Below are 13,740 nucleotides of genomic sequence, written 5' to 3' on the forward strand. Positions count from 1 at the left end.
CCCAGAGGAAGACACGGGGTGCTGCCTCCCAGAGCCTAGAGACCCCGGGGTAGCCCCAGCCCCCTCTGCCCCACCCCCCCACACACAATGGGTACCCGTATCTTGGTCGGTTGGTTGTCTCCTTTGCTTTCTTGGTGCATCCTTAAATAAACTGCAGGGTTTCCAAGAGAAAAGGGAACCGGCATTTATTGAGCAGTTATGATGGGCAAGACTCCTTATCCAGCAAATCCACGCGTCTCACGGGGCCTCACAAATTTGTGAAAAAGATCTTACTGTCTCCACTCTACAGGTGAGGAAACCAGGCCCAGGGAGGCTGGATTACTTGCAGCAAACCAGGGGCATGGTGACGCTGCGGACCTTTGTCTGAATCCGAAGCCACTCAGGAGAAGGGAGGGCCAGCAGGAGCTCTGAGATCCAGCCCCCAAAGGTGAAGTTCCCTGTTCCTCGTTCGCTTCTCCCCGTGCTGAGCGTCTCTGAGTGGCTGCTTTATGCCAGGCGCCCGATCAGTGACTGTGGCAACCTGGCCTCAGCTCCATTCTGTTCAGCAGGGATGTGGCTCTCTATGAATCGTGAACCCGGAGATGTTTCTGTCCTCCCTAGGCTCTGTGAGGACTGACCCTCGACCCAGAGGCTGCTTCCCAGACACAGGGGGATTCAGCCTCCTCCTGGGAGAATCCAAGCTCTGGGTGTTTCAGGAAATGTCTGACCTGCCAGGTTTCCGTGTGACTGATCAGTTAGAGCCGAGGAAGGGGGGCCAGAGGGGAGGTTTCCCGTCAGCCCAGCTTTTGTCTCTCACATGAGCCCGAGACAGACAAACCACAACCACAGACTCGACCAGCTGTGGAAGCATCGAACAGGAAACCCAGAACATCTGGTGCCCCACTTCCTCTGCAGGCTGTGCAAGTCTGGGTGTGTGTGTGTGTGTGTGTGTGTGTCCGCTGGTGTACAAGTCTGTTTGCTTTCCCACTGTTGTTTAGTGGGACGTGGATGCAGACAGGGCTGGAAACCACAGGCCTTGTGGTGACAGGGGAATCAGACACTCACTCCCCAACCCTTATGGTGCCTCCTCCCTCCCCAGACAGTGACCCAGGACGTGACCCAATCTCCCAGGCCACCCTCCAACACACCGGCACATGTTTAGCTTCAAGACACCATGCACTTGAAGAAAGGGATTTTTTTTTTCCTTTTGGATTAGGTGGTTTTAGAGGAACTTTCTGGGGATGAGGTAGGAGGGTTCTGCCTAAATATAACCTTGCCTCAGCATACAGACCCACAGAAAGCAGAGTCTGGGTGAAAGCTGTTTTTAAAACAATTTGAGGAGAATCTGTGGACGACCTCTGAGGCTGTGTGCTGGTCAGGGGGCTGTTTTCCACCAGCGGCGGTGTCCTCTGTGGACAGCCTGAGGTAGACAGCGACTGAGAAGGGAAGAAACATAAGAAAAGAGAAACAAAGCCTCCTCCCCCAACTGTAGCATGAGGTTTAACTCTTATCAGTCACCTTTAGGGGGTAGGCATTATCATACCCATTTTTCGAAATCATGAAATCAAGATGCAGAGCGGATGTGAACTCACCCAGGATCACTCAGCAGAGCCCGGGCTCAAAATCAAATCTGACCTCTAGCCACATGCTAGATCCTAAATCAACTTCATTTTTTCGACGAACAGTAACAATCTAAACTGTGCCTCGCACACAGTTGATGGCCAACAAATGTTTCTTGAATTAATCAACGAAGGGAGTTCTCATTGCTGGCAGAGACTCTCATCATCACTGCATGCCCGGGGTCAGCACTGCGCGAGACAGAAGCGGCTGCTTCGTAAGTTTCACAACAGTGACACTTCATTTACCTGCTTCTCATTTACTTGGCCAGGTCGACCCTTTGCATCCTAGCTAACAACCTGAAAGAACCACGAGCAGTCAAGAGAAGTCCCAAGCCCTTGAAAGTTCAAATCCTGACTCGGAGAACTTCTGAGGCCCTCAGTCGGAGGGAGTCTGGTTACCCTTCCTTTACAACCAGAGCCTAAAACTTTGCTTGCTCATCTTACAAGCACCGGTCTGGAAAAGGAGATGGCCTGCTACGGAAACTCGCTGGCAAAAGCAATCTGGGAATTCAACTAGCATTTTCGGACTGGTAGGAGGCATTATGGATTCTACGAGGAATGCACCAGCAGACGTAAGAGGCCGACGAGAAGGGACTGAATTGGTCTGATTCTCGGATCTGTGCCCTCCAGACAGCTCCGAGAGAGCCAGATGGGACAGCAGCACCTCCGATGGGTTCCCGGGAAAGACTGAGGGCGCAGCAGTGAGCCGCCCTCGACCGCACTCGCTCACGACTAGGTGTTTCGGAGCGACACACGCACGCCCCAACCTGAGACGACGCCCAGCCGCCTTCACATCTGCAGGTCGGCGGGGCCCTCCTCCGAGCCGGGGTGACGTCACCCAAGCGGCGCGGGGGCGTGACGTCATCCGAGCGCGCCTCCCGCGGGGCCGAAGCCCTGAGCGCGGACTGGCAACGGCGTTGCTGTGGAGACGGTGCGTCGGGCCCCGCCCCCGAGACGGGATTGGAGGAAGACAGGTCAGCTGCTTTGGTGCGGCTCCCAAAGAGCGCGGAGGCCTCGTGCGGCGCTCGCGGCGCGGGTTCCTATGGCAACCTGGACGCTGTCACGCGCCCTGGGGGCGGGCGATCCCCGGGAACCCCCAAAGCGAGAGTCAGAGCCCAGAGTGCAATTTGAGAGACTTTTTTCACCTAAGGTAGTAAACATCGGATGTGCCTCTGGCCCGAATAATGTAGAAATTCAAACTGCCCTAGACTGGATCCCGTGCAGGGCTGGAGGCCCCATGAGGCTTAAATTTATCACTGAAGCCGCGTCGGGTGAGAAGCAGAATCTGACCCAGGAGACTTAGCGCCAAGAGTGGCCCAACCTTATTAGCCTCGGTTTCTCCTCAACGAGATCTTTCCCATAAGCACATATCATTTCTTCCTAAGAAAACCTTTTGATGACTCTACTTCTCCCTGTAGCTCCCAGCTCACCTGTCTCCTTTTTTTCCGAATATCGAAGCTCCTGCAAAGAATGTCGATATTCGCGTCTCTAGCTCTCTTCCCACTGTACCCTCTCCGGGCACGCTGTTTCTTCTTATCTGCTCTGTCAGCAACATTTGCAACAGTTATCACGCTCCCCTGCATCAGACACTTTATTCACTTAGCTGGTGGGACCGTACTCTCGGTTTTTTTGCGGCATCCCTGGCTCCTAGTTCCCCACCTCATTTGCTGGTTCCTCCTCTTCGCCCGGACCTCTAAATGTAGCAGTGCCCCCCTGGGACTGGCTCCTTGGCCTTCTCTCTCTTTTCACTTAATATCTTAAGTGATTTCCTTTAGTTTCATGACTTTAAAGACCGTCCCTTTTGGCTGATGAGAGCCTGGTCCTCTCCCCTGAACCTCCATACTTGGACATACAACGACCTAGTTAGCATCAAAACTTGAATGCCTAGTAGGCAAGCTCAAACTCATATTTAGAGCGAAATTCCTGAGCTTTCCCACCCAAAGCTGCTCTACCTGTGTTCTTTGTAACACAGCTTCTCAGGCTCCAAACCTTGAGTACTCCTTCACCCCACATTCAACCTGACCTATTGGCAAATCCTATTGGCTTTTTCTTCAAAAAGACTGACACCATCTTGGACCAGGCCCCCATCATCTCTCCCACGGGTTATTGTAATGGCCTCCTCACTGACCTCCTAGATTCAGCCTTCCGCCCTCTCCTCCTCAGCCTGGGTTCCCATGACAGCCTGAGTAATTCTGTTAAAAGTCACATCATGGGGCTCCTCTGTGAAGACCTTCCAAAGACTCCCTTCTCGCCGAGGGAAAGGCAAAGTTTAACCGTGGCCAGAAATGTCCTGTACCACCGGGTTCCTGGAACCTGGCTGAGCCCCTCTCCTGATTGTGACTCCATTGCTCTCTTTACTCCAGCCACATGGGTCATTTTCCAGGCGTATTTGTTTCTGGGACACTGAACTTGCTTTTACCTCTGCAAGGAACTTGTCCTCAGATATCCCCAGGGCTCCCTCTCTCACCTCCTTCAAGGCTTGGCTCAAACATTCCTTACTCAGAAAGCCCTTCTCTGGTCTGACTCCCCAGTCCCTCATTCTCACTGGGCTCCGTTGTGTTTATTGCCTTCCAATATACCGTATAATTTAGTTATCTCATTTGTTGTCCTGCTCCATGGGAAGGCAGCGATCTTGTCTCTCTTGTCATTGCTGGGTTCTCACTTCCTAGACAGAAGCTGGCATGTGAGAGGTGCTCAGTAAGTGTCTATTGAGTGAATAGACACATGTCAAAATTGGACAGTTAGGGACTGAGGAAAAGAGGAATGTAGTGGAGGAAACTGACAAACCCTACCTCAGCCAGGTGATTAAGATTCAAAAAAAAAAATTTTTTTTTTTTTAATCAGAATGTCATGTAGTGGTTAAGAGCCAGAGCTATAGGGGGTTGGGGTTGTGACCTTTAGGAAAATTAACCTTTCTGAGCCTCAATATCCTCCTTTTTAATGTTGGCAAAACAATACTTCGGTTTCACCCAACGATGTGGAACCCCTCCTATATGAGCAGCGAGCACTGTGCTCGTGGCTGGAACATGCTGGAGAACCTGATTGCACAGGTGTCCTTGCTCCCCTGGAGTCCGGATCCTGAGGAAGGTGTACAGACAATAGCCATATAATCATCCAAATAATGATTATTCACAAAGTGTGACGAGTGTGAAGGTGGAAAGCCATCTAGTGCTGAAGCAGGGGAGGGGTGGGGAAGAGCACCCCCGAGGGAATGACTTCTTAATTGTATTAGTCAGCTCAGGCTGCTATAACAAAATACCACGGGCTAGAGGGCTTAACCAACTATATCCTGAGTCCTGGGAGATAGAAGTCCAAGATCGAGGTGTCGGCAAGTCAGATTGGATTAGGGCCCACCCTAATGGCCTCATTTAAACACAGTCACCTCACTAAAGGTCCGGTCTCCAAATATAGTCACATTCTGAGGTGCTGGGGGGGGAGGGGCAGGGAGAGGTAGTTAGGGGTTTTGCACATGAATCGGGGGGAGGGGAAGCACAATTCATCTCAGGGCATTGATTAAGACCCAAAGGATGCACAGGAAGGAGAGAGGGGACAACGGGAAACTTCCAGGCAGAGGAAAGAATCTGTGTAGAAACTCTACAGGAGTGTGACGAGTTGGAAGAAATGGCGGGCCCCGTGTGGCTTGAGCTCAGAGTGAGGGGTCTTGGTAGGAGACACAGTGGGCGTTGGGCGAGCAGAATGTGCAGGGCGCTGAAGGCCACGAGGTCTGTTACTGGTGACGTGATGAGTTGTCTTAGGAAAGGGTCGCTCTGACCACCAGCGTCTTGGAGGAAGGCGACTCCCAGCTCCAGAGCTTTGTGACTTCCGGTGAGCATCTCTGACTTCCAGTGAGCATCCCGCACTTACGGCTCAGTAAAGAGTTAAGGAGGAGTATTGTGGGGGGTGCCTCGGCGGCTCAGTCGGTGGCTCTTGATTTCAGCTCAGTCGTGGGCTTGAGGTTTGTGAGTTCGAGCCCCATACTGGGCTCTGCATTGACAGCACAGAGCCTGCTTGGGATCCTCTCTCCCTCTCTCTCTATTCCTCCCCCTCTCTTGCTCTCTCCCTCAAAATACATTTTTTTAAATTTATTTTGAAAGAGAGAGCATGAACAGGGTGAGGGAGGGGCAGAGGGAGAGGGAGAGAGAGGATCTGAAGTGGGCTCCATGCTGACAGCAGAGAAACCGAGGTGGGGCTTGCACTCACAAACCGTAAGATCATGACCTGAACTGAAAACAGGAGTCAGGTGCTTAATGGAGCCACTCAGGTGTCCCTAAAGTTTATGTATTTTTAAGTAATCTCTACACTCAACATGGGGCTCAAACCCATGACCCCAGGATCAAGAGTCACATGCCCTACTGAGTGCCCCTCACATTGAAAGTTTCAGATGAGGGGCGCCTGGGTGGCTCAGTCGGTTAAGCAGCTGACTTCAGCTCAGATCATGATCGCACGGTTCATGGGTTCAAGCCCTGTGTCAGATTGATTCTGTGTGTGTGTGTGTGTGTGTGTGTGTGTGTCTGGCCCTCCCCCGTTTGTGCTCTATCTTTCCAAAATAAATAAACATCAAAAAAATAAAAGCTTCAGATGAAATTAACACAAAGGAGAAAAAGTATAGATGAAGCAGTGGAACGCTTACCCAGTACGCCTGTCTGCTGGAAGCCAAAATACAGTGGAAACGATTTGGTGAGAAGAAGCACACATCTTTTATTTCTTTTCTCCAAGTTCAGCCAAAACCTTCCCTTAGGTGTACCTCTGGGGAACCAGTACACAGCAGGTACTCCTAAAAGATTTGGGGTGAGGGGCGCCTGGGTGGCTCAGTCGGTTAAGCAGCTGACTTCGGCTCAGGTCACGATCTCGCGGTCCGTGAGTTCGAGCCCCGCGTCGGGCTCTGTGCCGACAGCTCGGAGCCTGGAGCCTGTTTCAGATTCTGTGTCTCCCTCTCTCTGACCCTCCCCCATTCACGCTCTGTCTCTGTCTCAAAAATAACTAAACGTTTAAAAAAAATTAAAAAGAAAAAAAGATTTGGGGTGAAGGGGATGGTCAGGCCCTCGGTAAGAGTGGCATTAGAGGGGTGGCAAGAGGGTTTCTCACTTTATTTCTAGAATTCGGTGTCAGGAAGCAGAAGCTGGTGTGACCACCCACCCACCTTCAACCTGAGTGGTGACTCCACCCTTTGAGGATTTAATGCAGCAAAGACCCGCCCCCCTGCCTCTTTGCACTGGAAGGAACCAAGGCAAGCATTTCATCCCAACGGCTAAAGAGCAATGACTACCCTCTTCGACACCCTGGACAGAGGGCCATCTGCCAGTGATGGGGAATGTACAAGGCAGCCGGCCCATCCTAATTTTTAACAGAATTAATTGTTAGGATCCGCTGTATACCATGAAGCCACATCTGTCTCTCGTAAGTCCTGGCCTGGCCTTCAGGAGCCACAAGGACCCCCATTCTTCCTCCTTGCGGCACCAAGGGTTCGACAATACCTGTGTGGCACCCTTCGGAGGCACCGAGACTCCTGCTCCCAAACTGATCACACCCCTCCAAAAGTGTTTCCCAACGGTGCTCTTATGAATATTCCTGTCCATAAGCCTTTGCCTACCTGTCTTTGGATACATTTCTGTCAACCAAGCTGTTGGGCCAAATGGTACACTCTGTAGCTTTTGGTGTATATTTCCAGATCAGTTTCCAGCAAGGGTGCTTTTGTCTACACGCCCACAAGTGGTTTACGAGAGAGAACCTCTTTCCCCACACCCTAGCCACCAAATTGGGGAATTTTAATTCTTTTAATCACTGCCAATCTGATAAAAAGAAAATGATTATCTCATGGTTGCTCCAATTTGCATCTCTTTGATTATGGGTGAGGTTGGACATGTTTTCCAACCACATCCTATACTTCTGCAATCTAGTTTTGGAGCTGAATGCAGGCCCTTACAAGTATTCCAGTTAAATTTTATCTTGTTGGATTCCACCAATCATTCTTTCCTGGTGAGATCATTTGGATCCTGATTCTGTAATTCCAACATGTTGGCCTTCCCTCCCCGTCTTGTGCTATTTGCACAGTTGATAAGCAGTTATCTTTGGCTTCATCCAAGTTGTTGATAGAATGTTGAGGGGTTCAGGGCCAAGGACAGAACTGTTTGGCAAGCCGCTAGAGAGAGCCCTTGGGAGGACACCGTCCCATCTGCTGTTAAGATGCCACCTCCCATGCCCAGGAGCCACCGGCAGTGGATGGACCCCTCACCTGGGACACAAGGCCAGGAACAGATTCCAAGCCTGGACGCTAATTAGCTGTGTGGCCTTAAGCAAGTGGCGTCACCTTAGGGGCACCCAGGGGGCTCACATGGTTAAGCGTCTGACTCTTGATTTCGGCTCGGGTCATGATCTCATGGTTTGTAGGATCGAGCCCCACATCGGGCTCTGCGCTGACAGTGCAAAGCCTGCTTGGGATCCTCTCTCCCTCTCTCTCTCTGCCCCTCCGCTGCTTGTGCACGCGCCTCCTCTCGCAAACTAAATAAACTTAAAAAAATAAATTTTAAAGAGTGGTGTCATCAATGTGCCACATGATTATCTAATGGCCCTTCAAGCTCTAGCAGCCTTTTTGTCACTATTGTGTCCACAAGAGGGTTTTTTTAATGATTATTTTTGAGAGAGAGAGTGAGTGAGCAGGGCAGAGAGAGAGGGGACAGAGGATCTGAAGCGGGCTCCGTGCTGACAGCAGAGAGCCCGATGCAGGGCTTGAATTCACGAACGTGAGATCATGACCTGAGCCAAAGTCGGACGCTTAACTGACTGAGCCACCCAGGTGCTCCTCTGTAAGTTTCTCAAGACACTGTGAAACGATTGTCAGAAGTCATCTCACTGTGGCAAAGTGCTCACCCAATTCACCAACCTAGTGAGAAACACTCCCTCAATAGTCAATATTGACCCTTATGATCACCCTTTCTAAATGCTGGGCAAACCTTCCTTTGATTATCTGCTCTAAAATTTTGTATTTTGCCCGTCATCAAAACTAAGCTCACAGGCCTTCAGTTTATCCACTTTTTCCCCCCTCCCTCCATGATTTCTCAAAGTACCCTGAGACAGCAGGGGCGCCTGGGTGGCCTAGTCGGTTGAGTGTCCCACTCTTGATCTCGGCTCAGGTCATGATCTCACAGTTCATGAGTTCGAACCCCGAGTCGGGCTCTGTGCTGACAGCGTGGAGCCTGCTTGGGATCCTCCCTCCCCTCCCTCTCTCTCTGCCCCTCCCCTCCTCGTGCTCTCTTTCGAAATAAGTAAATAAACTTTTTTTAAAAAAGTACCCTGGGAAAGCAGAGGCGCTCGCTGCCCCAGCTTGTCAGATCTGTCACCCTGGCCCAGTTTTCTTTCGTATCGCGAAGGAGCGAGTCCCTGGGACTGCCTCCTCCCCTCCCAGCTCGGACAGAGGGCCCAGGGTATTGGGAGCAGGGTTAATAAACAGCTGGGACAGCACCCAAAGGAAACGGTTTGAATGGCTTCGTTTGAGGAGGGCCTTCGTGAGACCGAAAAATGCCAACCACTCTCATCATTAGGGGAAGAAACAGCTCCGTGGGCCTGTGCGAGGGACCTCCGGCTATCCAGCTCGGGGCCGAATGCAGACAATAAGCATCAGCAGAACTGTCTACAAACGAAATGATGACACCCCTTTGTTTGAGTTACTTCAAAACCAAAAATCAGACAAGACTACTCCGAGAAGGAAACGCTCAACATCAACCCCGTGTAACCAACGTAAGGGACAAAGTGAATCAGTCATAATTCTGGTCACTTGGCTTCTGATTGCCACTGGACCTGGGATGCGGTTAATTGACTTACCCCTCGTAAATGTACCCCTAAATTACCTACAACTATGGCCATCCGGTGTTTTCTGTGCTGGCTCGTTCAGGCTAGTAATAAACAGTGAACAGTGATAACAAGGGCAGAGACCATACTTAACCTCTTCTGGGAACCAGGCGCTGTTGTAAGTGCTTTGCGTGAACTAACCCTCCCATCCCCACAGCTCCCCTGGAGGGAGGTGCTGTTTTCACTCCGTTTTTCACGGATGATGAGATGGAGGCGCAGAAGCGAGTTGAAGTGACCTGCCCAAGGTCACCCACCTTGTCAGGGGCAGAGAGAGCCAAGGCCGGGAACGCAGGCAGCCTGGCTCCTCCCCCATCCGCCTCCGCTGCCTCTGCAAGTAAATGAGGAAAAGGAAAGAACCGCCGTCCGGAATCACTTCTCCCCCAGATCATGAACTAAAACTGCTTCGCAAACGGTGGTCTCAACGACCATGGGGGTCGCAACCCCCCCCCCCCCCCCCCGCTTTCAACGGCGGGAAAAGGAAGGCGCAAGGCGGAAAGGGGGTCGGGGGCATGGTCAAGGGCACGGAGAGCCTGTAGCCCGGGCGCACAGACTGTCGCCACAGTGAGTGCCTGCGACCCCGAAGTGGCACGTGCGGACACCGGACCGAGACTGTAGCCACGCCCACTTCATGAAGCCGGACCTGCGCAGCCCCCATCCGGTCCTCCAGGAACGGGATTACGAGACCCAGTGCGGTAACCGCTGGCACACGCGTGCTGCCGCAGCCCCGGCCAACCCCCCCAGCTCCCAGTATTGTCTTCCGGTTGCTAGACGACGCCGCTTTCCAGTACATTATTCGGAATACAAAAACTAAAATGTAAGTAAAGCATTTTAATACAGATCATTTCAACCGCAACGAGGCAATTGGCCCCTGATTAAATTGGCGAGGAAAGGTAATGAACTCATTCGATCGACATATTTAGGGACCCTCTTGCCAAATCCAATTGGCAGCTTCATAATTATGGAAACATCCATGTTATTTCCACTCAACCGGGGCTAGGCCTGCCGGTATCTGATTCAATGTTTACTTCGTGAATGAGGTCAGGCCCCGGCACAGCTGGGGTTTTAGCCAAGGAACCAGAGCTGCTCGTCAGCAGACAGCGTTCCCACTAGAATCTGACCATCGTTGTCTGGGCTTCCAGGATAACCTGGGTGAGCCGCGCTCTCTGGCATTTCTGGGGCCTGGCTCTTCTCCCTGTTCCGCTAGTGGTTCCCGGGGAATCAGTCAGAGCCCGGGCTGCGGCCTGGGCATGATGAGATCACGTCCAAGTTTCCCATAGCCCAGCAATTCGCTCTGACTTGCCCCCCGCGTATTGCAACATCTCGACCCTTCCGAGCTTCAGACCTGCCAGGAAACGGGGTAGGGTTTTGTTTGTTTGTTTGTTTGGGGGTTGTGTTTGTTGTTTTCTGTTTTCTATTTTTGGGGTTGTTTTTTTTTAAGTATTTATTCCAGGATGGCTCCATTGGTGGGGTGCGAGAGTGACTCAGAGTGCCTTGCGAGCCACCTCCAAAGGTAACTATGTCCCACAGGCCGGCGCGTCCTCTGCGCCAACTCCTCACCCTGGTAAAAACAAAGACAAAAGCTCATGAGGGCTCCAAACACCCACTTGAAGAACACGCGCTTATGGAGTGGTGTTCTCCAAGGGCATGCCAGCTGCCGGGAAGGCCGCCGAGGGCAGAAAGGAAAGCGAGTTCTGCGCTGTTGCGTGGGGCAGAGAAGGAGCGTGTGCTCGATGTCTCGAGAGGCTCCTTCTCAGCCTGGCAGCGATTTCTTGATCTTAGAGCGTAAGGTCCTAGGAAGCTTAGAGACGGTGATTTGGTTTGGATCCCCACATAATCGTGGGCATCATATACCAAACAGTTTTGCCTAGCAAGATCGGGGGGTGGGGGGGGGCACCGGGAGATGGTTTGGGAACTGGATAGATACAAAGGCAGATTCAATAAAGACGCTTCCTCTTTCTGGACATTGACAAAGCAGGGGATGTGTCACACGGCACCTTCGCATCTCCTAACGGCGGGGCCCACGGCTGCTGACGCAGACGGAAGAGAAACTCGGAGGAGATACCGTCCCAGATGTAAAGGGGTGAACTCTCTCTTCCTCTGACCTCGACAGAAGTCCGAGGAGGAAGACTCAACTCTCTCTTATCTACAGGGTGAGTCCAGCTGCCACGAGAGATTTCGAAACCTCTCTCCCCACGCAGGGGTGGACATCCCCACGGGGTCCAGAGAGCCCGCCCGAGTGCAGTTCAGGTCGCTTCTCTTACACGCTCTCCTCAAGCGCACAACCTGTCCCAGACCCGAGATGCTCCCGTCACCTACCCAATACCCGCCCCCCCCCCCCCCACCTTCTGGGGCTTGCCTTCAACTTGTTTTATCCCTCGCTGTCACAGTTGTCACCTTATCACCTGCACGACTTTTCCCTTGAATCTCCTTCTGGCCGGTTTGGAAGATGGGGCCCTAAACGAAGTTCACGCCTTCCCTCTCTCCGGCCCGTGGTCTGTGCTCCTCGGCTGCCGCCACGCTGGCTGAACGCACCAGGCGCACATCCGCCTCAGGGCCTTGGCGCGTGCTGTTCCCCCCACCACGAGCGCTCTGTGTCACCCACATGGCTCCCTCACTCCCTTCCTCGGGGTCTTTACCCACACGCCCACTCATCAGTGAGCTGTCCCCCACCACTCTCTTCGGAGCTCCTGCCCACGAGTGGTTTTCCACGAGCTTATCTCCCCCTTGTCTCCTTCCTTATCTGCCTCGCCCACTGGAATGCCAGCTTCACGCGGGCAGGGACTTCTGACTCTCTCTGTCCTCTGTCACAGCCCGGTGCCCACAGCGGCGCTCAGCGTATCCACGCCGCGAGAGTTACTGGGCGTTCGCGGCTCGCCTGCGATTGAGGAATTCTATGTTCCTCAAGCTGAAGGCCGCTTCGTGCCTCCTGGGCCCTCGGAGAGATCGGAGGAGTTGGGCCAAGGCCTCCCTCCCTCCCTCCTCCTCCTCATCGCCCTTTTGAGGCTGTATATCCTGCTTCCCCGACAGACGCAGGAAAGTGGGGTCGTTCTAGAGGGAGACGGAGCCTTCCCCGATTTAGGAACACAGGTGTTGGCCCCGCCGGGGCCAAAGGCTCCCGTCTCTAGGAGCTCCTAGGAGGAAATTCATCTGAAATGTGCTCACCCTCCCTGGTGGGGAACGGGGCTGTGGGCGAGGCAGCCCATGCGGGCAGGCGGCCCTTGCACAGGCTTTCCAGAAAGAGCTGGAAAGCAGATACCCAAGCCACAGGAAAAAGAATGACCTCTTGCAGCCAAGAGCCTGACTGGAAAGTCCGCGTAAAGGACACCTGGAGGAAGTGGGGGGCTCCATCACCTCCTCCGCCCGCCCGTAACCCTTTCTTCCTCACTCGGCCGCCCCGCACACCCGCCTTCTCGGAGGCTCACCCCATCTTTGCCGTTCGAAAGCTCACTGGGTTCTCCCAACTCATCAAGAGCTTTTTTTTTTTCTTTTCCCTTTTTCTTTTCTTTTCTTTTTTTTTTTTTTTTTTCATCTTGTTTGAAAAGCCTTTTGTGAGGTTGGGAGTGACCCAAAAGTCGCCTCTCTATTCCTGTCTGAGGAGAGAGTATTTCCAGATCGGAGGCGCGGTCTGCAGGGCCCGGGCCAGGCGTCCATGAATACCGGATTATGCCTCCTACCCCAGTCTCCTAAGCGTGTGCCAGCCACAGTTCCAGAATGAACCATAAGCGGAGGAAAAAAAAAAAAAATTGTGAATCAAGAGGTTTATTATTTTCTCCCAGTAAGGATTTTGAAACCCAGATTTCCACATTTTTAAGGGTTTGATGTCATAAAATTCCCATGTATGATTACATTTTAAAAAACAGAGTCACTGTGTGTGTGTGTGTGTGTGTGTGTGTGCTGGAACGTAAGAGGTTTAGCATACAACTCAGAAAATGAATTCCTAAACCCAGAGTTTGAAAGGCACAGACACAACGGGCCATCGAGCTGGGCATCTGCTACAACGAATCCATGGGATGTTAAGTCTGTTGTCCTGGAACCATCTGGAAATTAAATGTTAGTCTTCTGAAAAGAACCGGGACCTCCAAATGTTGTTGTTACTCTGAGTGCTGTGTAAGCAAGGTTTCTATTTAAAACTTTCACACCTGCTACTTGAGTATTTCTTGTTCTCCGAAGGGTACCCTCTATACCTCTTGGATTCTTTTCCACCTTCCCTTTTCCATGTTAATTTGGCTTAATCCCACCTGCTGGCACGAAGGGAAAGATATTTATAAACATCATCTATAGGGGCGCCCGGGTGGCT

The 13,740-nt window shown here is 52.2% G+C and overlaps 1 long non-coding RNA gene across 1 annotated transcript; it reads left to right on the plus strand.

Moving 5' to 3' along the window:
- Positions 1–9,828: 9,828 nt before the first annotated feature.
- Positions 9,829–13,512, plus strand: LOC122479908. Its single transcript, XR_006296470.1, has 2 exons — positions 9,829–10,257; positions 11,419–13,512. It is a non-coding gene; the product is annotated as an uncharacterized LOC122479908 (long non-coding RNA).
- The last annotated feature ends 228 nt before the right edge of the window (positions 13,513–13,740 follow it).

This window comes from Prionailurus bengalensis, chromosome C1 (genome assembly GCF_016509475.1).
Source record: "Prionailurus bengalensis isolate Pbe53 chromosome C1, Fcat_Pben_1.1_paternal_pri, whole genome shotgun sequence".
Classification (NCBI taxonomy): domain Eukaryota; kingdom Metazoa; phylum Chordata; class Mammalia; order Carnivora; family Felidae; genus Prionailurus; species Prionailurus bengalensis.